The sequence below is a fragment of the Hyla sarda genome, chromosome 5 (assembly GCF_029499605.1).
Source record: "Hyla sarda isolate aHylSar1 chromosome 5, aHylSar1.hap1, whole genome shotgun sequence".
Classification (NCBI taxonomy): domain Eukaryota; kingdom Metazoa; phylum Chordata; class Amphibia; order Anura; family Hylidae; genus Hyla; species Hyla sarda.
In genome coordinates, this window is record NC_079193.1 from 255,391,989 (window position 1) to 255,417,207 (window position 25,219).

A 25,219-nucleotide genomic window follows, 5' to 3' on the forward strand; every position below is an offset into this window, starting at 1 on the left:
AAGTCATTGCTGTGAGCCCTCAGATGTTTTATGCCTGAAATAATTGAACTTCAGTTTATGGCTTGAGATGTAGTCTTCATGCTTGGGTCACAGCATATAATGTGTATACTGTAGTATAAGGGATATCTAATTACATATTGCGTTGTTTTTTTTTTTTAGGTTTTACCTATTTTTATTGTAAACAAAATACACAAAAACACAAACCCATCCTTCTCACCAATGACACCACCCACTCCATCGTTTCCCTCTAGCCCAAAAACAAAACCACCTAAGTTCTCAAAGTTAAGTTTAAGGGTATTTGTAACCCCTAGCCTAGGGCTTAATAGTTGCATAGAGCATATGATGTGAACACACCTACTCTTACGAGCAGATCCGAGTGAGGAATGTAGTGAAATCACATGGCTGGTCATATGAAGTTGAGAAGGAGTTCTGTGTTTCATGAGCAAGGAAGCCAGTCTGGTGTTTAATCATTATTTACACTGTTTCCATACTAAAGCACTATCCAAACCCCTACTACTGTGTCTTTAACTCAACTTTTAAAGGAGATCTGTAGTGCTCTGAACTTTATCCCCTATTCGAAGGTTAGGGGATAAGTTATAGATTGCGGGGGGTCCGAGTGCTGGTGCCCCCCGCGAACTCCTGTATGGGGCCGTGGCAATGTACAGGAAAGGCGGTGTTCCGTCCCCACATGACACGGCAGCCGGCACACCCCTCCATGTATCTCTATGGGATTCATGGAGGGGCGTGTTGGCTGCCGCGTCATGCGGGGACGGAACACCCCCTTTCCTGTACATTGTCACAGCCCTGTATAGGAGATCACGGGGGGCCCAGCGCTCGGACCCCCCGCGATCTAAAACTTATTCCATATCCTTCGGATAGGGGATGAAGTTCAAAGCACTACAGAAAAAACAATATAAGGCAGCTTTCACATGGGCATATCACTGACACATTTTTATTCTGTATTACGGAAGGAAGTCCCAGCCTGACAGCAATTCTGAAGACCGAACTCACAGCTGTCCATTCGGATTTTCAGAACTGCAAACAAGCTTGGACTTGTGGCCATAATAGGAATATAAAAATATGTCTGTAAATGCCAGTGTGTAACCAGTTTAGTGCAAACTAGGCATATGAAAATACCGGCTGTCTAGCACACAACAGTTTGAGGAATCATCAGAACGGTGTATTTGTTTGTCTGTTTGGTAAAAATGCTTATTCAGTATAAGAAATGAATAAGAGGAAAAGTCCAAAGGAAAAGTTGCCGAGTTGCCCATAGCAACCAATCAGATTGCTTCTTTCACTTTTAAAAAAGCCTCTGAAAGATGTGATCTGATTGGTTGCAATGAGCAACTCAGCAACTTTTCCTCCGGACAGAATTTGATAAACCTTCCCCAAAGTCTTCCCCAAATCGCTCGGGCTCATCTCCCCTTTCTGGTGTCTTTTGGTTGGCAGGATAGCCATGGAAACTAGGGGAGATTCCTTAAAACCTGTGTAGAGGAAAAGTGCAGCAGTTGCCTGACAGTTTTGATGAATCTCCCCCATTGTTCTAGACTAACGGCTGTTGGGCATGTTAGGAGTTGTAGTAGTTATCAGCACATGGTGAGATCAATGGTCTAGAAAAGGCTGAATTGTCTGAATTTTAGTCTGATTTCTTCTGGTAGTGCAGATCTGTAACCTACTGCTTGTCAAGATCATGCAAAAGGGTCCTTGAGGTTGTTTTACACTCTATTACAGGAATGATAGGTTAGGGCACTATGGTAGAACCCTTACTGCTGAAAATGTATTTCTTGTGACTTGTGATTGGCCTAAAAATAACCTCCAAAAATGTTATGTTTAAAAGAATTAAAATAATAAAATCCAACAGGTAGGTCTGAGGAGTGATGGTGGTTCTCCCTATTATGCACATGTGAGGATCTTTTGATAACCTATAGAGGCAGCAGTTATTGAGCCTCTGCACGCTCAGGCTCCCCAACCAGCACACAGGCTTGCTGTATTTATGTATTGGTGCATGCTAGCAAAAACAGCAAATCGCACACATCTGCACTTAGTGCAAAAATGGTTTGATTATTTGCCATTTTCCACATTCAAAAATAATTGCATGTAAAGGAAATTCATCATCAGCATCACCCACACTAACCTGTCATACAGGCTTGTAGTGCGGGTGTTACTGATCAAAATGATACTTACTGCATCTTGATCCGTCGCTCTGTTCTGCCGTAATTCTTCTTCTTTTTCTGTATATGCAAATTAGTTGCTTTGGGCACGGGAGGAGCTACGAACCCTGCTCCAGGCACTGTGACGTCCTTTTCGCCGGTTCGGCGCTCCGCCCGGCTCCTCCATCTTCATAATCCCCCTGCCTGCTGGCTTGGTATACGTTACTGTTTGACGCATGCTCCGCTCCCTGGGTACACCCGAAAACGGCGTTCAGCCACACAAGAACGTTAGAATGAAGCTTAGCCGTACGCCGCTTCTTGGTGTACCCAGGGAGCGGCACATTCGCCGAACAGGAACGTACAATGAGCCAGCAGGGAGGGAGATTATGAAGATGGGGGAGCCGGGCAGAGTGCCCACCCTGCGAAGATGACGTCACAGTGCCCGGAGCAGGGTTCGTAGCTCTGCCTGTGCCCCAAGCAACTAATTTGCATATACAGAAAAAGAAGAATTACGGCGGAACAGAGTGATGGATCAAGATGCAGTTAGTATCATTTTGATCAGTATCACCCGCACTACAAGACTGTATGACAGGTTTGTGCTAGTGATACTGATGACATATTTCCTTTAATAACTTCCCCCATAGTGTACATTTCAGTAGCTCATAGAAACATGGTTTGTGTCTCCCTTAGAATAAGAGATTGCTGCCATGTTTTATTATTCAAAAGGGAAATAAATGAACTGTTGCACATAATTTGATTTTATTTATTTATTTTTTGCGAGTTTTGTAACATAGGCGTTGGCATCTGTTATGAAAGGAATGTTCTCTTCAGAGATCAGCTGTTAGACTTTGGCTGCAGGGCTTTGATATTTCCATTTTTGCAATAATTCTTTCCTTGTTTCCTGGGTCTTTATATTGCCTTGTAATAAACTCTACTGTACTCTACTGGCTTTGTACACAGAAGCTGTTGATACATTGTCAATGTGCGGAACGGATGGCTATTTCCCATTTAGTTTTTTTTTTCTCTCCATGTTTGCTACATATGTTATGGTTAGTGATTATGATCTGTCCACGAAATCTATTAAATAGCAAAATATGGGAATTGGCAAATACACCGTGATCAGACACCTTTCATCTCTTGGAAAGATATAAGACATACAGTGGGATCAAAAGTTTTGGCACCCCAGGTAAAAATTTGTATTAATGTGCATAAAGAAGCCAAGGAAAGATGGAAAATCTCCAAAAGGCATCAAATTACAGATTAGACATTCTTATAATATGTCAACAAAAGTTAGATTTTATTTCCATCATTTACACTTTCAAAAAAACAGAAAACAAAAAAATAACATCTGCAAAGAGTTAATATCTTGTACTGCCCCCTTTGGCAAGTATCACAGCTTGTAAACGCTTGTAGCCAGCCAGGAGTCTTTAACTTCTTGTTAGAGGTATCTTTGCCCATTCTTCCTTACAAAAGTCTTCTAGTTCTTTGAGATTTCTGGGCTGTCTGTCACGCACTGCTCTTTTAAGGTCTATCCATAGATTTTCAATTATGTTGAGGTCAGGAGATTGTGAAGGCCATGGCAAAACCTTCAGTTTACGCCTCTTGATGTTATCCCCCGTGGATTTCGTGGTGTGTTTAGGATCATTATCCATTTCTAGAAGCCATCCAAAATTTTTTGAAATTTTATTGAATCCATTTTTCCTTCTACTCGTGAGATGTTCCCTGTGCCACTGGCTGCAATACAACCCCGAAGCATGATTGATCCACCCCCATGCTATACAGTTGGACAGAGGTTCTTTTCATTAAATTCTGTTCCCCTTCTTCTCCAAACGTACCTTTGCTCATTCTGGCCAAAAAGTTAAATTTTGACCTCATCAGTCCATAGAACTTGTTTCCAAAATGCATCAGGCTTGTCTATATGTTCATTTGCAAAGTTCAAACGCTGATTTTTTGTGGTGAGGACGTAGAAGAGGTTTTCTTCTGAGGATTCTTCCATGAAGACCATATTTGTACAAGTATCTCTTTATAGTGGAATAGTGTACCACAACTCCAGTGTCTGCCAGATCTTTCTGGAGGGGTTGTGCAGTCAAACATGGGTTTTGAATTGTTTTTCTCATAATCCTGTGAGCTGTTCTGTCTGATATTTTTCTTGCACTTCCAGATCTTGCTTTAACTTCCACTGTTCTTGATGACTGCCATTTCTTAATTACATTCCGTACAAAGGATATTGACATCTGAAAATGTTGTTTATCTTCTTATAGCCTTCTCCAGCTTTGTGAGCTTCAACTATTTTCCGTTTCAGATTTCTAGACAACTGCTTAGAAGAACCCATGGTGCTGATTGTTGGGGCAAGGTCTGATGAGTCTGGGCATTTAAATCCTTTGAGATTGACATCACCTGGTCTTCCCAGATGATGATTGAGACCAATCCATGACACTGGCAGGTGCAGGGGGCAGTGCATACTATAAATTCTGTAGGGTGCCCAAACTTTTGCAGACACCATTTTTTTTGTTTTCTGTTATTTTGAAAGTGTAAATGATGGAAATAAAATCCATATTATAAGAATGTCTAATCTGTAATTTGATGCCTTTTGGAGATTTTTCCATCTTTCCTTGGCTTCTTTATGCACATTAATAAATTTTTTTACCTGGTATGCCCAAACTTTTGATCCCCACTGTATATACATATAAATCAATGTGTGCCACCAGAATATATTCCTGACACACATTGTACCCTTAATAATAATACTTTCACACATTGTTTTTTCTCAGTTAGGCTGAATTCTATCCCTGCACTGTCCTCCTTTGTCTCCCTCCTCCAGACCCCTCTTGCCTCATTCGTAGTCTTTCTCCTTTTTCACCAGACCCTCAGTCCACCTCCATCTTCCTCCCCCTCCAGACCCCCTGTCCTCCTCCTCCTCCCCCTCCAGACCCCTCTGTCCTCCTTCATCCTCCTCCAGACCCCTCTGTCCTCCTCCATCCTCTTCCAGACCCCTCTGTCCTCCTCGATCTTACTTCACCTCCAGATCCCTCTGTCTTTCACCTCCAGACCCCCGGGGTCCTTATCCTCCAGACCCCCCCCGGGGGTCCTTATCCTCCAGACACCCCCGCCCCCCCGGGTCCTTATCCTCCAGACCCCCCCCCAGGGGTCCTTATCCTCCAGACCCCCCCCAGGGTCCTTATCCTCCAGACCCCCCCCCCCGGGTCCTTATCCTCCAGACCCCCCCCCCCCCAGGGTCCTTATCCTCCAGACCCCCCCCAGGGTCCTTATCCTCCAGACCCCCCCAGGGTCCTTATCCTCCAGACCCCCCCCCCCCGGGGTCCTTATCCTCCAGACCCCCCCCAGGGTCCTTATCCTCCAGACCCCCCCCAGGGTCCTTATCCTCCAGACCCCCCCCCGGGGTCCTTATCCTCCAGACCCCCCCCCCCCCCGGGTCCTTATCCTCCAGACCCCCCCCCCCCCCCCCAGGGTCCTTATCCTCCAGACCCCCCCCAGGGTCCTTATCCTCCAGACCCCCCCCCAGGGTCCTTATCCTCCAGACCCCCCCCCCCGGGGTCCTTATCCTCCAGACCCCCCACCCCCCCACCCCCCCGGGTCCTTATCCTCCAGACCCCCCCCCCCCCCGGGGTCCTTATCCTCCAGACCCCCCCCCCCCCCCCCGGGTCCTTTTCCTCCTCCTCCAGATCCCTCTGTCCATCCTTCTCCTCCAGACCCCTGTCTTCTTCAATCCTCCTCCTCCCTAAGACCCCTCTGTCTTCTTCCATTCTCCTTTTCCTCCAGACCCCTCTGTCTTCTTCCATCCTCCTCCTCCAGACCCCTCTGTCCTCCTTGATCCTTTCTCCACCTCTTCTAGACCCCTCTTTTGCTACTCCTCCATCCTCCTTCTCCAGAGCCCTATGCCCCCCCCCCACTGACTCCTGAGGCCATATTCACATGGTATAATTTGTGCAGAATGTCAGCACAGAAAACACATGTGGACATTCTGCACATTTGAATAATCTGGCAGGCACTAGGACTGCTCAGAAATGCACCCGTAGATGGCACTGCATTCCCAAGCAAAATCCGCAAAAGAATAGACATGTCAATTCTTTTAGCAGATGCCGGAATTGGGATTTCTGCAGCAGAAACATCTGCCGAGTAAGTTCCACAGTGTGCTCAGTGCAGCAGAGTCCCATTGAGAGCAAGGAGACTCTGCTGCAGCTGAATGTCCGTGCGGAATACTCCTGGGGCGCGTGGAATTGTCACGTGGAACGGCGTCGGGCTGAAAATTGATTTCTATGGGACAAAGATGCGGATTCCGCTTGAAGAAAGAACATGTTCATCCTTCATGCAGAATGAAATTCAGCATCGGAATTTCGCTTGCGGAATTTCCTCAGTGTAATCTGAGGAGTGGAAATACAGTTAAACTCTTTTGGGTTTTTCACTGCTGACTGAATTGGAGAGGAATAAGCGAGCGGAATTACTCGAGTAAATTCCTCTCCAATTCCTCAGTGTGAACATGCCCTTAGTGTATGACCGCTTTCCTGTCAAAGTAGGCCCAGAAAGAACAGGGGTATTACTACTGCTGAAACACATACAGTTAGCTGACTAGGTGCAAGCAGGAAAGAATGACCGATACTTATCTGCAAATGGGCTGCTGGGTGAAAAGAAGTCTGAGCCCTGCAACTAAGATAGTGGCAACTGGCTACTTGTTTTACTTGTGAGTACTAATTGCAACCATGGAGTGACCGGAGCCGCTTTATTCAGTAAATACTGTGGCTTGATAAAGGATTAAAATGTTTGCTATTGGCAAATGAAAATTAATAGGTAAATTTGTGTTAAAACATTGTATACAGGTAAAAACTGTTTTATATTGCATATATATTATGTATTGTTTTAACTTATTTGTTTCTAGTCGTTAAATACATAGGGCTAAGTATATTGTTCCCCTTGACCTTCATGCTGAGAGAATACATTAATGTGTTTGCTGTTACTGTAGGAGTAATTCCAGGTAACATTTCACTTGGGTTTTATAGTGGAATGTGCCGTTACTCTGTATTGTCAAGGTCAGGTAACTGCTCAGCACTGGCTATAACTTGTGTCCTAGCATTTGCCAGTGTCCATTCCAGATAACAGTCATATGTTGGGAGAAATTCATTAAAGTTAGATGGAAAAGGAAGTGGACAGTCAGAACGTTGATAAGAATTCCTTTTATCTTTTAGGTTTCTCATTCTCTTAAATATTAGATATATAGTAAAAGCCCAGAGGATAAAACAATGATTTTCTAAAAAGGTTCATCCAAGGTGACCCTATTGTAGCAAATCTAATACATACCTGAAAAAGAAAGGTATTAAAGAACATCTGCGGTCACCTTGTAGCTTTTGTATGATCTTATACTGGTCCTTTTAGAAAGAAAACTTTTAGTACTTTTTTCTTTTTGGTCATGATATAAGAACATTTTTCATTATTGTAAATCCTAACAATCCATTCTTCACAAAATCAGATAAAAATTTTGTCTTAAATTATACATTCTAAATAAAAAATATTCTGAATTTTAATTAGGGAGCTGAATTTAAAGCGTACCCGTCAGATCCAACAAAATTTTTTTTTTTTTTAAATATATCCCTCAGTACCTAATCCTGACCATGTACATCTAATTTTTATGTTTCTAGCACCTTTATTTATTTTTTATTACACTTTTAATTTAGCTCACTAGTCTGAATTCCTCTCAAAGGGTGGAGGCGTGGCCTCACTGTGTAGGTCTCCGCCTCCTACCTCAGTATGCTGTCTGCTCACGTCTCCCCTAGCATTAGCAAAACTACAACTCCCAGCTTGTCCTCACTGACAGTAGCGGGACACAAGCTGACAGTGGGAGGATTTTTCCTCCAGCTGTGAGCCCTGCGCTCACAGCTGTCAATCAAGGAAGTGTGTCCATGACGCATGGACACAGCAGGACTAGTATGTGTCCAAGTAGGCACGGGGGGAGCAGTTGTTTGACTGGCTTTTTCAGTATGAAATACTGAAAATTTTCTAATGAAAGCAATTGAAAACCTATTGGTTTTGCATGCTTTACAACATATCAGACGTTTTTGTATCTGACAGTGCCCATTTAAACTTTTAGAAAACCTCTCTTTTGTTTCTAATTTTCATAATAGGTTATAAAATCGAACTCCATCGAGGACCTAAAACTTGTGTTTGAGTTTGACCTTAAAGGGGTACTGTGGTGGAAAACTTCATTTTAAATGAACTGGTGCCAGAATGTTTAACAGATTTGTAAATTACTTCTATTAAAAAATCTTAATTCAGTACTTTTTAGCAGCTATTTGCTAATTTCTTTTTTGTGTTGTCCACAGTGCTCTCTGCTGACACCTGATGCCCGTATCAGGAACTGTCCAGAGCAGGAGAAAATCCCCATAGCAAACCTATTCTGCTCTGGACAGTTCCTGACACGGACAGAGGTCTCAGCAGAGAGCACTGTGGACAAGACAAAAAAGAAATTCAAAAAGTAAAGAATTTCCTCTGTAGCATACAGCTGCTAATAGGTACTGAAAGGATTAAGATTTTTTTTAATAGAAGTAATTTACAAATCTGTTTAACTTCCTGGCACCAGTTCATTTAAAAATACATTTAAAAAAAAGTTCTCCACCGGAGTACCCCTTTAAGGCCCATCCGTAGCCCTGTCCTTAATCATGGAAAGGGAGGCTGCCATATTAAACTCTAAAATCACCATGTGCTTCTTTTTAGTAGGGTAGTTCCCCCCCCCCCCCCAACTATACGATTACACACCTGTCCGTAACGCATTTTGGGGGTTTATATACCTTTCCACAGACTGAGCGTAAAAGTGAGAAAAATAAAGCTACAAAGTCTCCTTTCTAATCATACTTCTAATATTTTGACTGACTGACAGTCATCCGGTAGAGCAGCCATCTTAATAACCCATCATAATAACACATTTGGTGACATGCAAATTTCTGTGTATACCTTTTGCGCGATAACTAAAGGGTGGAAACTCCCCTCTTTAACCTCAACTGTACTCGCAGTATCTTATGTGGCTCTGTCATTCTCTTTTTGTCATTCTCCTGTCATCGTGTCCTTAAAGGAGATGTCCTTCAATGCATAGTTGGTAAAATAGGATGCACACCCTATACATACATGTAAAGGAAGACAAATGTGCGGTTTTTGAGTAAAGTAACTTGCATCCCATTGCTGTTTTTCTCCCTCATGAATCTGATCACTTCCTGGTTTTCTCTATGAACTGTGACCCTGCTGTTGCCATGCACCAGAGCACACACTTTTCCACAACCCCCCCCCCCCCTTGCTTATATGCACAGTGGAGACCAACTTCCATTACCATCAGGGGACTTCAGTTGAATTGAGCATGTGTGCCCCCCTTATCAAAACAATGCAGGCACATGGGCGTTCAGTACAGAGGTATTTTTGTTAATTGGACAACCCCTTTAATGAATAATAGACTACAAATTTGCTTTTTTTTTCATCATAGATCCGAAGAAAAAATAGTTTCAAATACAGTGAGCAATGCTCAGCCTTTACAGACTTTCAGTGATCCCTATGGGATGAGACTGTATCAGTTGTTCATGTCTCGCCCCCCCTTACCAATCATAAAGGATATGCGCCCTCTGATCATAACATTTTAGGCTACTTTCACACAGCCGTTGTCCCCGGTCTAGATTTTTTCCATTATTGTCTCCTAAACGGACCATTCTATTGACTGATGCAAACTGATGTAAAGGGATGCTATTTAGTGGCATCCGTTTGCATCAGTTTTTCATTAGTTAGTATCAGCACCCCGCCAGGAGCCTTGAATGTCTGGCACCGAGGGGCCATTCAGGGCTCCCGGTGTTTTTTTTTTTTAAGTCCATATCGAGGATTGTAATGTTGCACTACACTGGCGGCCGGGGAAGCATTGCGCTGCGTTCCCCTGCTGCCCTGACACTCTGCAGGACCATATGTATAGAAGCGCTACAGTGGGCCAAGATCTATAGGTAGCGCAGTGGGGGACAATATACATTATATTATATGTCTGGCCCCCTGCTGCTCTAGCATTGTAAGTTTTTTATGTTAATTAATCAAACCAAAAGAAGAAAGCCAGCGGTAAAATAATTCTTCACTTTATTGTATCAAACTGATAGATAAAAACAGCTTCTTAGCACAGGACATCATAAACGAAAGTAGCAAAGGCAACCGCACGGGATCCTACAGCCATGCAGTGGAGCTTGGTGTGCAGACTTTTTTCAAGTCTTCAGGGTTAATTAATCTGTACAGTCAATGGTGTAAGCATAAAATACCAAAGTCCAGAAATGCATATTTTTGGTCACTTATTATACTAGAAAATAAATTACATAATTTTATCAAAAGATTCCTTCAAAAAATGTTGTAGGGGATCAGAAGACAATTTTTAGCCTAATTTTTGTACAAAAATGTATAATCCTTTAAAGGAAATCTGTCACCAGTGTCAACTGGACTAACCAGTCGATATCGACAGGTAGTGCAGTTGACACTGATGACAACGGTACTTGCCTTGTCCTGTTCCGTGCAGGGGATCTCCGGATCTCCTCCGTTAACTTTAGCTCCGGTCCAGCTTGGGGCACAGGCGTAGCTTAGTGATGTCATTGCTGCTGTTCTCCAGCAGTGAGAGCCAGCAGAGGGCAGCAGCGGCTTGAGGCATGGGTGGAGTTTAGTGACGTCGCCTCTGCTGGGTCCCACTTCTAGAGAACAGCAGCGGTGACGTCACTAAGCTCTGCCCGTGCCCCAAGCCGGGCCCGGAGCTGAAGTTACAGAGGAGATTACCGGAGATCCTTTGCATGGAACGGGACAAGGTAAGTACAGTTGTTGTCAGTGTCACCTGCTCTACCTGTCGGTACCGACAGGTTAGTGCAGGTGACACTGGTGACAGATTTCCTTTAACCCCTTAATGACAATGGACATGCACGTCATGGTGCTGTGGTACTTAACGCACCATGACGTACATTTACACGCGGCCATGACCACGAGCACCGGAGCGGTGCTCGCGTATTGCGTGTCAGATCCCGGCTGCTATCAGCAGCCAGGGACCCGCCGGTAAGGGTGGACATCCGCGATCGCGCGGAGGTCTTCCATTAACCCCCTTAGATGCCATGATCAATACAGATCACGGCATCTGCAGCAGTGCGGTACTTTGAATGGATGATCAGATCCCCCGCAGCGCTGCTGTGGGGATCCGATCATCCAGCATGGCAGCCTGAGGTCCCCTCACCTGGCTCTGACTATCTCCCTGGGTCTTCTGTTCTGGTGGAAAAAAAAAAAATTTCAATAAAAAAGTACAAAAATGTGAAAAATCCCCTCCCCCAATGAAAAAGTAAAACGTCCGTTTTTCCCATTTTACCCCCCAAAAAGCTTGAAAATAATAATTAATACACATATTTGGTATCGCCGCATGCGTTAAAGTCTGAACTATTAAAATATATTGTTAATTATCCCGTAGGGTGAACGACGTAAACGTAACTTAAAAAAAAAAAAAGTCAAAAATTTGCTGCTTTTTTTGTCACATTTTATTTATTTATAAAAAGTTAAACCTTAGCAAAAGTGGTACTGATAAAAACTACAGATCATGGTGCAAAAAATGAGGCCCATACCGCCCCATATACAGAAAAATAAAAGTTTATAGGTGGTCAAAATAGGGCAATTTCAAACATACTAATTTTGTTAAAATGGTTTGAGATTTTTTTTTTTTTAAAGCGGTACAATTATATCATGGGTATCATTTTAATCGTATTGACCCACAGAATAAAGAAAAGGTAATTTTTACTGGAAAGTGTACAGCGTGAAAACAAAACCTTCCAAAATTTGCTAAATTGCGGTTTTCTTTTACATTTTCCCACATAAATAATATTTGTTTGGTTGTGCCGTACATTTAATGGTAAAATAAGTGATGCAATTACAAAGTACATTTGGTGATGCAAAAAACAAGCCCTCATTTGGGTCTGTGGATGGAAATATGAGTTTTGATTTTTTAGAAGGCGAGGAGGAAAAAACGAAAATGCAAAAATAAAATTGGTCTGGTCCTTAAAGGGGTGCTCCGCCCCTGGCATCTTATCCTCTATCCAAAGAATAGGGGATAAGATGTTAGATCGCCGCAGTCCCGCTGCTGGGGACCCCGGGGATCGCTGCTGCAGCACCCCGCTATCATTACTGCACAGAGCGAGTTTGCTCTGTGCGTAATGATGGGCAATACAGGGGCCGGAGCATCGTTACGTCATGGCTCTGCCCCTCATGACATCACGGCCCGTCCCATTAATGCAATCTATGGCAGGGGGCGTGACGACCGCCACGCCCCCTTCCCATAGACTTGTATTGACGGGGGCGGGCCGTGACGTCACGAGGAGCGGAGCCATGACGTAACTATGCTCCGGCCCCTGTATTGCCTGTCATTACATGCAGAGCGAACTCGCTCTGCGCAGTAATGATAGCGGGGTGCTGCAGCAGCGATCCCCGGGGTCCCCAGCAGCGGCACCCCGGCGATCTGACATCTTATCCCCTATCCTTTGGATAGGGGATAAGATGTCTAGGGGCGGAGCACCCCTTTAAGGCCAAAATGGGCCTTATCCTTAAGGTTAAAAGTAGTGAAGTTGAACAAAACCTATAAAAATTGACAATATGTAAAGGTTTTTATACTCCTCTCCCTCCAACTCAATACAACTCGCTCAATTTTATTGAATGCTTTTTTTTTTTTTAATTTTTTAAAACTGTCAGTCTGTCAGTTTCAAGAAAATGAAACCCCAAAATAAATATTGGCTCGGTCCTGAAAGGGGTTTGAAAATCAACCACTTAACAGGAATTTTCGCTCCTGCAGCCAAGCTGTTATTCATATGTTAATAGAAGCAATCCCTTAAAATCACCAGACCTCTTAAGTGCCCTGGGAATAAGAATCACCTTTGCCTTTCTGTGGACCCTGGCATGTTATTGATGCTTTCTATCAATTACCTATTAATTTACTCCATCTACAATGCAATACAGTCGGTAGCAGTCTGAGTAGAATGCAGATTCCATTATATTTCCAATGTTTAGATGGTACATGTGTATTCTCTGTCACATATACTGTTTCAAATGCAACAATTCTTCTTTCTTTATAGAAGATTCATAAACCTACAAGAGTCCAATGTGTAATAATCAGTCGGAGTGTCCGCTAGATGTTATAAGGAGACATTACAGGATTCCATGTGCAGGATTACAAGCAAAGTAGGAGGAGTAAAAATGGGGGGTATGTTGAGAGCGCTGCTGTTGGAGTCAAGAAACGGGATGAGCCAGCACTTATGCAGGACTAACTTTTATTGAAAAAAGAAGTCAAGACAGTAAAAATAGGACAACGCGTTTCGGCGCTCGCTGGCACCTTCCTCAGGTCCACAATCATAAATATGTGCAGTCCTAGCCGGAGTTCCTGCGGGCGGACTTTAAGAGAACATTAAAAAGAGAAATGATCATGTGACTTATCACTAGTTAAAAAAAAATTGACTTTAAGAGAACATTAAAAAGAGAAATGATCATGTGACTTATCACTAGTTAAAAAAAAACAAAAAAACAACGTAATATACTGAAATCCTACGTTAAACACCATAGGTGTTGGTGACGGATATTTCCATTTTTTGCTTTTTCACAAAATACCACACAGGGAGCGCCCCACTCTTTTTCTCCTCCTCTCTACCCATGTGCAGGATTACAAATCTCATTAACCATGGGGTTGTAAAGTGCAAAATTCTTTGTTTCCAGTGCACTTCACTTTCTTATAATCTTTCTTCAGTTTGTTCTTCATTCTCACCTTCTATATTCTACAGGATCTGCCTTCTTAGTTCATTAACATTATGCCTATGTTGAAAAAAATGTCTCGCTACGCTGGTCTCAAATCTTTCTTTCTGTTTCTGACTTTGATCATCGTATTTTTTTTGTATGTACATATTGCACTCTTCTGTTCTTTCAATCTGTTTTATTGCTCTCATAGTCTGCCCTACATAAGCTTTAATATATTCATTAGCCAGGCTTGTGGCCACAGGGGACCCCATCGAAGTCCCCTGCAGGAAGAGGAATTGGGAAATGTACGGCAGACTCTGCTATGTACCGTAGATATCATAAGTCTATACACGAACCCAGGAAGGTATGCTTGCCATCAGAGAAAAATTGATCAAAGATGGCACATTGAATAATGCGTTCTTAATGGAGTTGCTTGAACTCCTTTTGTGCAGGAATTATTTCAGGTTTGAGGAGGAGTACTTCCTGCAGAAGCAGGGGACTTTGATGGGGTCCCCTGTGGCCCCAAGCCTGACTAATATATTAATGTGCAATTTTGAGAGAGATTATGTAAAAGGACATGTACAGGGGTGTGGAAATAAAAAAAAAAAACTTGTCCAAGGGACTAAAGCGGAACACAATCTACTTGTCCCTCAAGAAAATCCACTTGTCCTGGTAGATAAAATAATTTCAACCAAAATAGTCTGATTCCCCCCCCCCCCCCCACTAGACCACCAGGGATGGATAAGAAGATCCCTTTAGACACTGCTGTCAACTTAGACTGGTTATCTAATGGTTTAATAGCGGCCACGGTGATCGCAGCATGTACTAGGGAATGTACTGTATTAGGGTGGGAGAGCTGTAGCTCCTTTTACACCCCATGCAAGCCCAGAAAATTGCGTGCCCCCCCCCCCCCCATAACTCCAATTTTTCCATATACAGGGATGTATGAGGGTAATCTTATGTGCCGTGATCTGTAGTTTTTATTGGAACCATTTATTATCAGAACTTTTATTAGGAAAGGGGCTTATTCACATATATACGCAGTTTTTAAAATATTTTAATCACTATTTTTCAGTCTTCATAGGGACTTATATATGGAGTCTTTTGATTGGAAAACAGTGAACAGCGCTGTGTTACTGGGGGGGGGGGGGGGGGGGGGGACGGACGGAGGTTCTGCTTCTCCAGTTCATGTGGTGCATTTTATTTACTCTAATTTATGTGTCAGAAAATGCTGGAAGTTGCATTTAGTTAGTAGATGACTACAACTCCCAGCATGCCCTGATGCAGCCTATGGTTGTGTGGGTGTTGCAGCAGGTTGCACTGTATAGTAGTACAGTTAAGGACATTGTGTAACATGCTGGGAGTTGTAGTTTTGGTTCGTGTCAGCTGCAGAGCCACAGGCTGTGCCAGGGAACACTGGGAATTGCAGTTAGTAACTACAACACCCAGCATGCCCTGATGCAGCCTATGGCTCTGCAGCTGACCTGAACCAAAACTACAACTCCCAGCATGTTAAACTTTATAGTTCTACAGTTTAGGTTATGGTGCAACATGCTGGGAGTTGTAGTTTTGGTTCAGGCGTGTTTGTGTGCATCCGTGGGGCTCTTGGTTGGCGGGTGAGTATGAAGGGGGTGGGATTCTGGGGGTGCAATTCAGTGCGGGCGGCCAGAAGCCACTAAAAATAAATAAAATTAGATAGCACAACTGGCAGCAGCACTTGTCAGTCCGCCCCTGTACAAAACATACATGCATACACATACACATATACATACACCGGGCCACTGACCCCTATATCATACATTACATACATACAGACACATCATACATACATCTACATAGACACATCACACATACACCCGCCACTGCCCCCCCCCCACATCATACATTACATACACACATCATATATACACATACACTCACACCATACATATACACACATCATACATACACCTGCTGCTGCCCCCCCACATCATACATTACATACACACATACACCATACACACAACATACATACACTGGGCTGCTGCCCCCTATATCATACATTACATACACACATCACACATAGACACATCATACATTACATACACCATACACACATCATACATACACATACACCGGCTGCTGCCCCCTATATCATACACTACATACACACATCTAACACACACATCATACAGACAACATACACACATCATATATACACGACACATACACCATACATATGCACACATCATACATACACCTGCCGCTGATACACCCCCCTAATCATACATTACATACATATACATACATACATGCCAGTGTGAGGTGAAATCCCCAGCCTGTGCAGTGCAGTTCAGTATGTCTTCTCACACACGTCCTCCCCCGCTCTGTGGATTCCCCCGTGAAAATTTGAAACCTCCTCGTGATAAGTGAGGTCCTGTGTAGACAGAGCAGGGGAGGGGCTGTGTACATCCTCATTCTCCCCCTGTCTTCTTGTATTCAGAGCTGCGCTCTCCATCCTCCGGGAGGGGGATGAGGGGGCGTGGCTTAATCATCTCCTGCAGGCCGTCCTCGGGCTCAGCCCTCGCTCCTCCCCGCTCTAGCTTCGGCAAACTTTGGAGAGCGGAGGGGAGGAGCAGTGAGGTGAGATCCGCTCACACTGGCTGGGGGGGCCCCCGGCTACTGAAATCAGCTAGGGGCCGCTGTGAGGTGAGATGGGTTCGGAAATCTCACCTCACACCGCCGCCCCCTCCATATACCATGAGCGCCGGTGTGAGGTGCAGACTTGCATCAGCTCCTGCGCTTCACACCGGCATTAAAGATAAATAAGGGGGAAGTCAATCTGTCCCTACTAGCCCGATACAGGGCTAAATCTATAAAAAAAAAAAAAAATCACCTGCCCGGCTCCCAAAACTACTTGTCCCGGGCGTCGGGCGATAGGATTTTCACATCTCTGATATACTAGGAGAGAATGTGGGGCTGTTGGTCCGTTATATCGACGAAGTGTTCGTCAAGAGGATGGGCTCACAGCCTCAATTCCTGAAATATGTAGAATACTTGAATGGATACCATCCCCTGATTGAGTTCTCATGTGAATTCCATGAGAAATAAATAAATTATCTTGATGTTAAGGTGATCCAAAATTCTGAGGGTACTCTTGATACTACCTTATATGTAAAAGATACAGACCACAACAATTTATTACATCAGGAAAGTGGACATGCCCCACAGGTATTTAAAGGTCCGTTAATTAGAACAAAAAGAATATGTAATAAAGTGAATTTCAGAAGAATAAAGAGATGATAATTGAGAATTGTTTTCAGAGAGTTTATGACAGGAAAAAAATGGAGGAAATGAGTAAGGAAGTAGAAAAGATTCCTAGAGGGGAACTGAGAAGAGAAAAAAGTGTGAAAAAATGCCAAGAGACAGATGTAAGTTTCTTTTCTACTTATGACAGACACTCGGAAATGGTAAAAAAAAAAACAACTATATGAAAATACTGGGGCTTGCTGGAAGCGGACGAGAAGGTCGGTCGTCTGTTCTGGAATTGCCCGAGATTTATATATAGAAAAAAATAAGTCTATTGCCAACCATCTAATAAGAGCAGAAGTAATGAAGAAAAAATCAGGCAAACAGACATTTCTGAGGGCCAGACAATCAGGTACATTTGCTTGTCTGTCATGTGGTGATCCAGCCTATGAAAGGGACTAGGATCCCAATTAGGGAATGGCATTCTTGCAACAGTACACAAGTTGTTTACATGCTAAAATGCCCTTGCGGAAAAGCTTATGTAGGGCAGACTATGAGAGCAATTAAATTAACATAAGATTACATACATACAAAAGAAGGTTAGAATAAAGAACAAATTAAAGAAAGATTATTAAAGGGGTATTCCGGGCAAAAACCTCTTATCCTTTGGATAGGGGATAAGATGTCTGATCACAGGGGGCCCGGTGCTGGGACCTCCTGCGATCTCCCTGCAGCACCCGCATTCTATGTGGGGCTGCGTCTCCAGTTTCGTAAACCTCCGGGTTTCTAGGACCGGTGACGTGACATCTCACCACGCCCCCTCCATTCATGTCTATGGGAGGGGGCGTGATGGCCGTCACGTTATACTTCTTTTTGAAGTCAAAAGCCTTCGTAGCAGCAGGATATGAGATGTCTCTGGTCCCATCATAAAATCAAAATCAGATAAGGGACCCGGAAGAGAGATGCCCCCCCAGCTGGTGGGATCAGAGGGGGGGGGGGGGAGTTTTCCCTCCTAAAAAGCCACTATACAAATGAGATGCAGTAAAAACCTTGGTTAAGCTTGTGGCAAAAGCTGCCAAGACATCCTAACAGCTGGAATCTCACTCACGGGGACTGCTATACCATTATGCTGTAAGGACTTTCTTTTTGTTTTCTGAACTTGTCTTGCTGAACTTTTATATATTTTTGTACCTGTATGTTAGTTGTTTATTTTCTACCTAGCACTGTAATGCCTTTTTTCAGATTAAATGTTTAATTAATCAGCTCTGGTCTTTGATCTCTAAATATAGGAGCTCACCTTTCTGAAGGAAGCTCAAAGGATTAATTTGGTTACTTGCTGGGACTAGTAGTGGATACCCAGAGGTTTGGTGGCTTTAACCCTTGCACCATCACACTCTCTCTAGGGTCTTGGCTGGACCGATAGGGTGGGATCGTGACACCATCTGACAGGGTCATGGGCACCGTCTCATCCATGTAAGCTTTACTTCATATGATTATGCTCAGATTAGTAGGGGGAAAAGGAAAATAAGTCCTTTTACTCGCCTTTCCCTCTCCTGCTGCTGCGTCTTGGTTAAGCAGCCACTTCCCTGTGCTGTTACAGAGTTGAGAAGCAGGGCGAAGCTCTTTCAGAACGGCAGCAATTACATTGATTTCTGTCCTCTCAAGCTAAATGAGCCATTATTTACTCAAACTTGTCATCTTTACATTTCCTCTTTAATGTTAATCTCACAATGTTTTAATACAAGCTTCACTAGCAAATAAAAAGTGGTGTGCAAGTGGTGCATACAATTAACTTATCCTTTACATCTCTGTACATACCAATCCATTAATGGAAAAACAGCTAATTTCTTTCAAAAACCACTCGTGTGTCTCCAGGTTGGGTGTGATTCTGCAGCTCAGGTTCCATACGCAACCTAGGGACAGATGTGGAGCGGTTTTTAAAAAAGGGACCTCTGTTTTTCTATTTCTGGATAACCCTCTTAAAATGTGTCGTATTTTTGCATCTGGATTTCAATGCTTTAGGTAATTTATGAACATGAAAGTGATGGCAGTCATTTTATTAAAAGTATCTCTTTATCTTGGGTAGTTGTATTTCAGCAACACTGCAGATACAGTTTTTGCTAGAGGTCTAGTATCTTAAAGGGGTACTCCGCCCCTAGACATCTTATCCCCTATCCAAAGGATAGGGGATAAGATGTCAGATCGCCGCGGTGCCGCTGCTGGGGAGCCCCGGGATCCCCGCTGCGGCACCCGGCTCTCATTACAGCACAGAGAGAGTTCACTCTGTGCGTAATGACGGGCGATACGGGGGACGGAGCAGCGTGATGTCATAGCTCCACCCCCTCGTGACATCACGGCCCGTCCCCTTAATGCAAGTCTATGGGAGGGGGCGTGACGACCGCAACGCCCCCTCCCATACTTGTATTGAAAGGGGCGGGCCGTGATGTCATGAGGGGCGGAGCCATGACGTAACGATGCTCCGGCCCCTGTATCGCCCGTCATTACGTGCAGAGCGAACTCGCCCAGGGCTCCCCAGCAGCGGGACCGTGTCGATCTGACATCTTATCCCCTATCCTTTGGATAGGGGATAAGATGTCTAGGGGCGGAGTACCCCTTTAAACATATATAGCCAGATAGCTAAAGACCTAAAGTGTAACGTCAGTCAGCCTGTGTTAATCTTGCACGTCGCACTCTGAGTGTTTACTGTTTAACCTCTTCTTATAGTCACCGGATTTATCACAGCGTAGTATGGAGTGACACACCTATGTAGTGTGGGAAATTTTAGCTGGGAACAGACTATTTGCATACAGTAAGAATGAGCCCTGGATGTGGTGTTGTATACTATATTGCATTATGTATATATACAAAATGTAAAGATGTTGCTGCTTACGTTTTTTATTTTTTTTTTATTTGTGCTTTTGCCACGATCAGTCCTCTTATTCTAATGTGTCTTTTATATGGAAAAAAATAAAATAAATAAAAAAATACCGGGAAAATATTCAGTTGTGAAAATATCCAGTTGTGATTAAATAAAGTATTACCAATATAAAAGAAAAAAAAGGAAAACGGAACAAAAGGCCCTTTTTAAGTGCCGTTAAAGGGGTAACATAGACATGCCATTGGGATAAATTTGGTGAGAAGGTAAACTCATGTCAGGCACAACACTGTTTAGAGCATGCAGAAAGTAATAGAACTCTTCCGTTTATCCTTATGGCTGCCAGACATCCAGGACCGATCGTCTCTGATAGCTGTGTTCGCCATTAATGGTGAGATTCACTCTGGAGAAAAAGAGGAAATCGCGCGGCGCCTGGATATTAACCGATGGATCAAGGAGTAATAATTTTCCAAAGCAATGTGAAACTAATAGACTTGTTTATTTGTATAAAGTAATAAAGGAACGAATAAACAAGTCTTTTTAGTTCCACATCGCTTTGGAGAACTATTAATCTGTGATCAATCAATTAATATCCAGGCGCCGTGTGACATCCTCTTTTTCTCGAAAGTTAATCTCCCGGATTCCCTCACATTGATGTAGTGTTGATAGAGTAGAAGAAGCAGCTTTCCTGGAGAGCTTGATCCTCATCCCATCTTGAGTAATCATTGCGGCTTTGAGGTCACTGACCCGGACCTTGATTAGAGGTGTCTGGATGCCTTTTAAAAGTCAGATTGGAAGGAGAGGGGATTTGGTGACCCCCACAGACTCCAAGTAGTTCCATTTTAATGATTTTAATTTATTTAAAGTTTTGACTTTTCGGCTGCTCATTGCAAACTTTCTCGAGCACTAACAAAAACGCAACGTCTGAGGGGAGGATACAGGCGGTACCTTACTAGCATGACTCTGAAGTTTTGTCACAAGCCTTTTATACAAATCTTTGGCTTCTGTAGATGAATTTGCTGCCTATTGGCTTTTGGCGGTTCAGGATTGTCTGGTTATTGCCTGATTGTCCAGCAAGCACCAGCTTTATTGCCTTTGTATCAGGAGCCGCTCAGAGCATCCAGCTTTTTATTTAGTTTGGTGTGTTCATGGCTATATTGCCAGAGGTGTGTTATTTTGGCGAAACTGGCATTTTGGTGCCCCAAGTGTTGCAGTTTTATTCAAGTTGTTCTGTATTTTTAAATTTAAATATTTTTAAAGCTGTAATGTTTGTTATTTTTTTGTGATACATATTATTATTTGATATGTTGTCTCAAATTCACTATTGCAAATGCGCTAGTAGGCTTTATACCAGAATGCGCTAAAATGGTACTCGGCTTTTGGTTTGAAGTAGACCAACTAAGACTAGACCAACTTCAGATACACTATGTGGAAATTGTTAGAAATAATGAAACCATTATTTCTATTTTGAGAAAGCAAAAATTCATACAAGCATTACCGTATTTTTCGCCGTATAAGACGCACTTTTTTTTCCCCAAAACTGGGGGGAAAAAGTCGGTGCGTCTTATACGGCGAATACACCCCTATCGCAGTGGTCCCTCCGGCCTTCAACGGCCGAGAACCCGCGGCTAATACAAGACACCACCGATCGCGGTGATGCCCTGTATTAACCCTTCAGACGCGGCGATCAAAGCTGACCGCCGCGTCTGAAGGGAAAGTGACACTAACCTGGCTGTTCAGTTGGGCTGTTCGGGACCGCCGCGATTTCACCGCGGCGGTCCCTAACAGCCCGACTGAATAGCCGGGTTAGTGCTTACTGGACACCTGGAGGGACCTAACCTGCCTCCTCGGTGTCTTCTCCGTTCAGGGATCCCCTGTATGGCCGGCGCTCTCCTTCCTCGTCATCACGTCGTCGCGTACGTGCGTCGGCGTGCGTAACTACGTGATGGCGGCGACGGAGAGCGAGGATACCCGGCCGGCAGCAGAGACGTTCCGGAGCGACGGGGACACGGCGACAGCGATGGAGCGACATGCAGGGCAGCGGTGACTGGTCCGGAGCGGCGGGGACACGTGAGTATTACCTCCTATGCAGTGGTCTTAATTCTGCGGACCTCCAGATGTTGCAAAACTACAACTCCCAGCATGCCCGGACAGCCAACGGCTGTCCGGGCATGCTGGGAGTTGTAGTTTTGCAACATCTGGAGGTCCGCAGGTTGAAGACCACTATTGGGTTCAAAATCTTTATTTTTTTTGATTTTGCACCTATAAATTGGGTGCGTCTTATACGCCGGTGCGTCCTATAGGGCGAAAAATACAGTAATAATTTCCTAATACTTCTCTCTTTGTTTGATCGGCTACGGACGATTAGTCTTAATGGTTTTTCCATTCTGAGAGAGGATTACTTGATCAGAACCCCGCAGCTGTCATCGAGGCACGCCTATCTCCATTTTTTATTGTTGTCTTGAAGAAGACATGGCTCAGGTTTATATTGGGACTCCATTTGATGTTTAGTCACCTTTAGCAGACAGCAATGCTGCTTGGCCTGCTCGGTTTCTAACTGCTGATGCTATCACTTACTGGTTTTTTACACCTTCAGGGGTTTCTCTTGAAAAATTTCAAACATTGTATATTTAAAAAAACCTGTTCTTCTAGTACATATCCTACTAAAATTTGTTTAGCAGGGTGTGCGCTTTTATGTAATCTGACAAAATGTTATTAAAATATTCAGGGCCAAAAAATTTACAAAGAAAACTGGAATTACTGGCATATCACATAGAAATCGACAAAGGTGCTATGCTATTTAAAGGGGTACTCCAGTATAAAACATTTTTAAATCAGCTGGTGCCAGAAAGTTAAACTGATTTGTAAATTACTTCTATTTAAAATTCTTAATCCTTACAGTACTTATCAGCTGCTGTATGCTCCACAGGAAGCCCTTTTCGTTTTAAATGTATTTTCTGTCTGACCACAGTGCTCTCTACTGACACATCTGTTCATGTCAGGAACTGTACAGAGCAGGAGCAAATCCCCATAGCAAACCTATCCTGCTGTGTACAGTTTCTAACACAGGCAGAGGTGTCAACAGAGAGCACTGTGGTCAGACAGAAAAGAAATTCCAAAAGAAAAGCACTTCCTCCAGAGCATACAGCAGCTCATAAGTACTGAAGGATATAAGATTGTTAAATAGAAGTAATTTACCACCGGAGTACCCCTTTAAAAAAAAGGTTGATAATTGCCAAGATTAGAATATTGCCAAATATTCTAGGAAGTATTTTTTAAATAGCTCTGTTCAGGCTTCTGTAACATAGAAAAAATTAACCCTATACTGCCATTCTCACAGAGGCTGGTCTGGTGGCACGGTAATTCCTAGGGTTGGGGTCATAGCAAGGAATTGCCCACTCAACCAATCACTGGCTGAGATAGGACTGTCTATGGCCACTGGCTCAGTGGGCAATTCCTTTTGTTGACCCTGTCCTTGTTCAGTTAGAACATTAAGGGGGCATTGAAAGTGAGTACATGCGTATAAAAATATATGAATAGTCATGGCCGTAAATGTTGGCACCAATGAAACTTTTAAAGAAAATTAAGTATTTCTCACAGAAAATGATTACAATAACACGTTTTGCTATACACATGTTTATTCCCCTTGTGTGTATTGGAACTAAACCAAAAAAGGGAGGAAAAAAGCAAATTGGACACAATGTCACACCAAACTCCAAAAATGGGCTGGACAAAATTATTGGCACCCTTTCAAAATTGTGGGAAAATAAGATTGTTTCAAGCATGTGATGCTTCTTTAAACTCACCTGGGCCAAGTAACAGGTGTGGACAATATAAAAATCACACCTGAAAGCAGATAAAAAGGAGAGAAGTTCACTTAGTCTTTGCATTGTGTATCTGTGTGTGCCACACTAAGCATGGACAACAGAAAGAGAAGAAGAGAACTGTCTGAGGACTTGAGAAATAAAATTGTGGAAAAATATCAACAATCTCAAGGTTACAAGTCCATCTCCAGAGATCAAGATTTGCCTTTGTCCACAGTGCGCAACATTATCAAGAAGTTTGCAACCTATGGCACTGTAGCTAATCTCCCTCGGTGTGGACGGAAGAGAAAAATTGATGAAAGGTGTCAACGTAGGATAGTCCGGATGGTGGATAAGCAGCCCCAAACAAGTTCCAAAAATATTCAATCTGTCCTGCAGGCTCAGGGGAGCATCAGTGTCAGTGCAAACTATCCATCAACATTTAAATTAAATTAAATGCTATGGCAGGAGACCCAGGAGTAGAGATGAGCGAACTTACAGTAAATTCGATTCGTCATGAACTTCTCGGCTCGGCAGTTGACAACTTATCCTGCATAAATTAGTTCAGCTTTCAGGTGCTCCGGTGGGCAGCAAAAGGTGTATACAGTCCTAGGAAAGGGTCTCCTAGGACTGTATCCACCTTTTCCAGCCCACGGGAGCACCTGAAAGCTGAACTAAATTATGCAGGATAAGTAATCAACTGCCAAGCCGATAAGTTTGTGGCAAATCGAATTTACTGTAAGTTCGCTCATCTCTACCCAGGAGGACCCCACTGCTGACCCAGAGACATAAAAAAGCAAGACTACATTTTGCCAAAATGAATTTGAGTAAGCCAAAATCCTTCTGGGAAAACGTCTTGTGGATATATGAGACCAAGATAGAGCTTTTTGGTAAAGAACATCATTCTACTTTTTACCAATAATGGAATGAGGCCTACAAAGAAAAGAACACAGTACCTACAGTGAAATATGGGGGAGGTTCAATGAGGTCTTGATGTTGTTTTGCTGCCTCTGGCACTGGGGGCCTAGAATTTGTGCAAGGCATCATGAAATCTGAGGATTACCAATGGATTTTGGGTTTCACTGTACAGCCCAGTGTCAGAAAGCTGGGTTTGCGTCCGAGATCTTGGGTCTTCCAGCACAACAATGACCCCAAACGTTTGTCAAAAAGCGCCCAGAAATGGATGGCAACAAAGCGCTGGAGAGTTCTGAAGTGTGCAGATCTAAATCCCATTGAACACCTGTGGAGAGATCTTAAAATTGCTGTTGGGAAACGGCGCCCTTCCAATAAGAGAGACCTGGAGCAGTTTGGTGGTCCAACATTCTGGCTGAGAGGTGTAAGAAGCTTATTGATGGTTATAGGAAGCGACTGATTTCAGTTATTTTTTCCAAAGGGTGTGCAAC

At 43.4% G+C, this 25,219-nt stretch overlaps 1 protein-coding gene and 1 long non-coding RNA gene across 6 annotated transcripts in view; one reads left to right on the plus strand and one right to left on the minus strand.

Annotated features, from left to right (window-relative positions):
* SPIRE1 (spire type actin nucleation factor 1) overlaps nucleotides 1-25,219 on the plus strand; it is a 171,743-nt gene that overhangs the window by 53,674 nt on the left and 92,850 nt on the right. The gene's annotated exons all lie outside the window — the stretch shown is intronic.
* On the minus strand, nucleotides 2,934-9,339 carry LOC130273948 (uncharacterized). The gene is made up of 3 exons (XR_008844183.1): nucleotides 9,111-9,339; nucleotides 7,464-7,531; nucleotides 2,934-3,227 (listed from the first exon to the last, which is right to left on the minus strand). It is a non-coding gene; the product is annotated as an uncharacterized LOC130273948 (long non-coding RNA).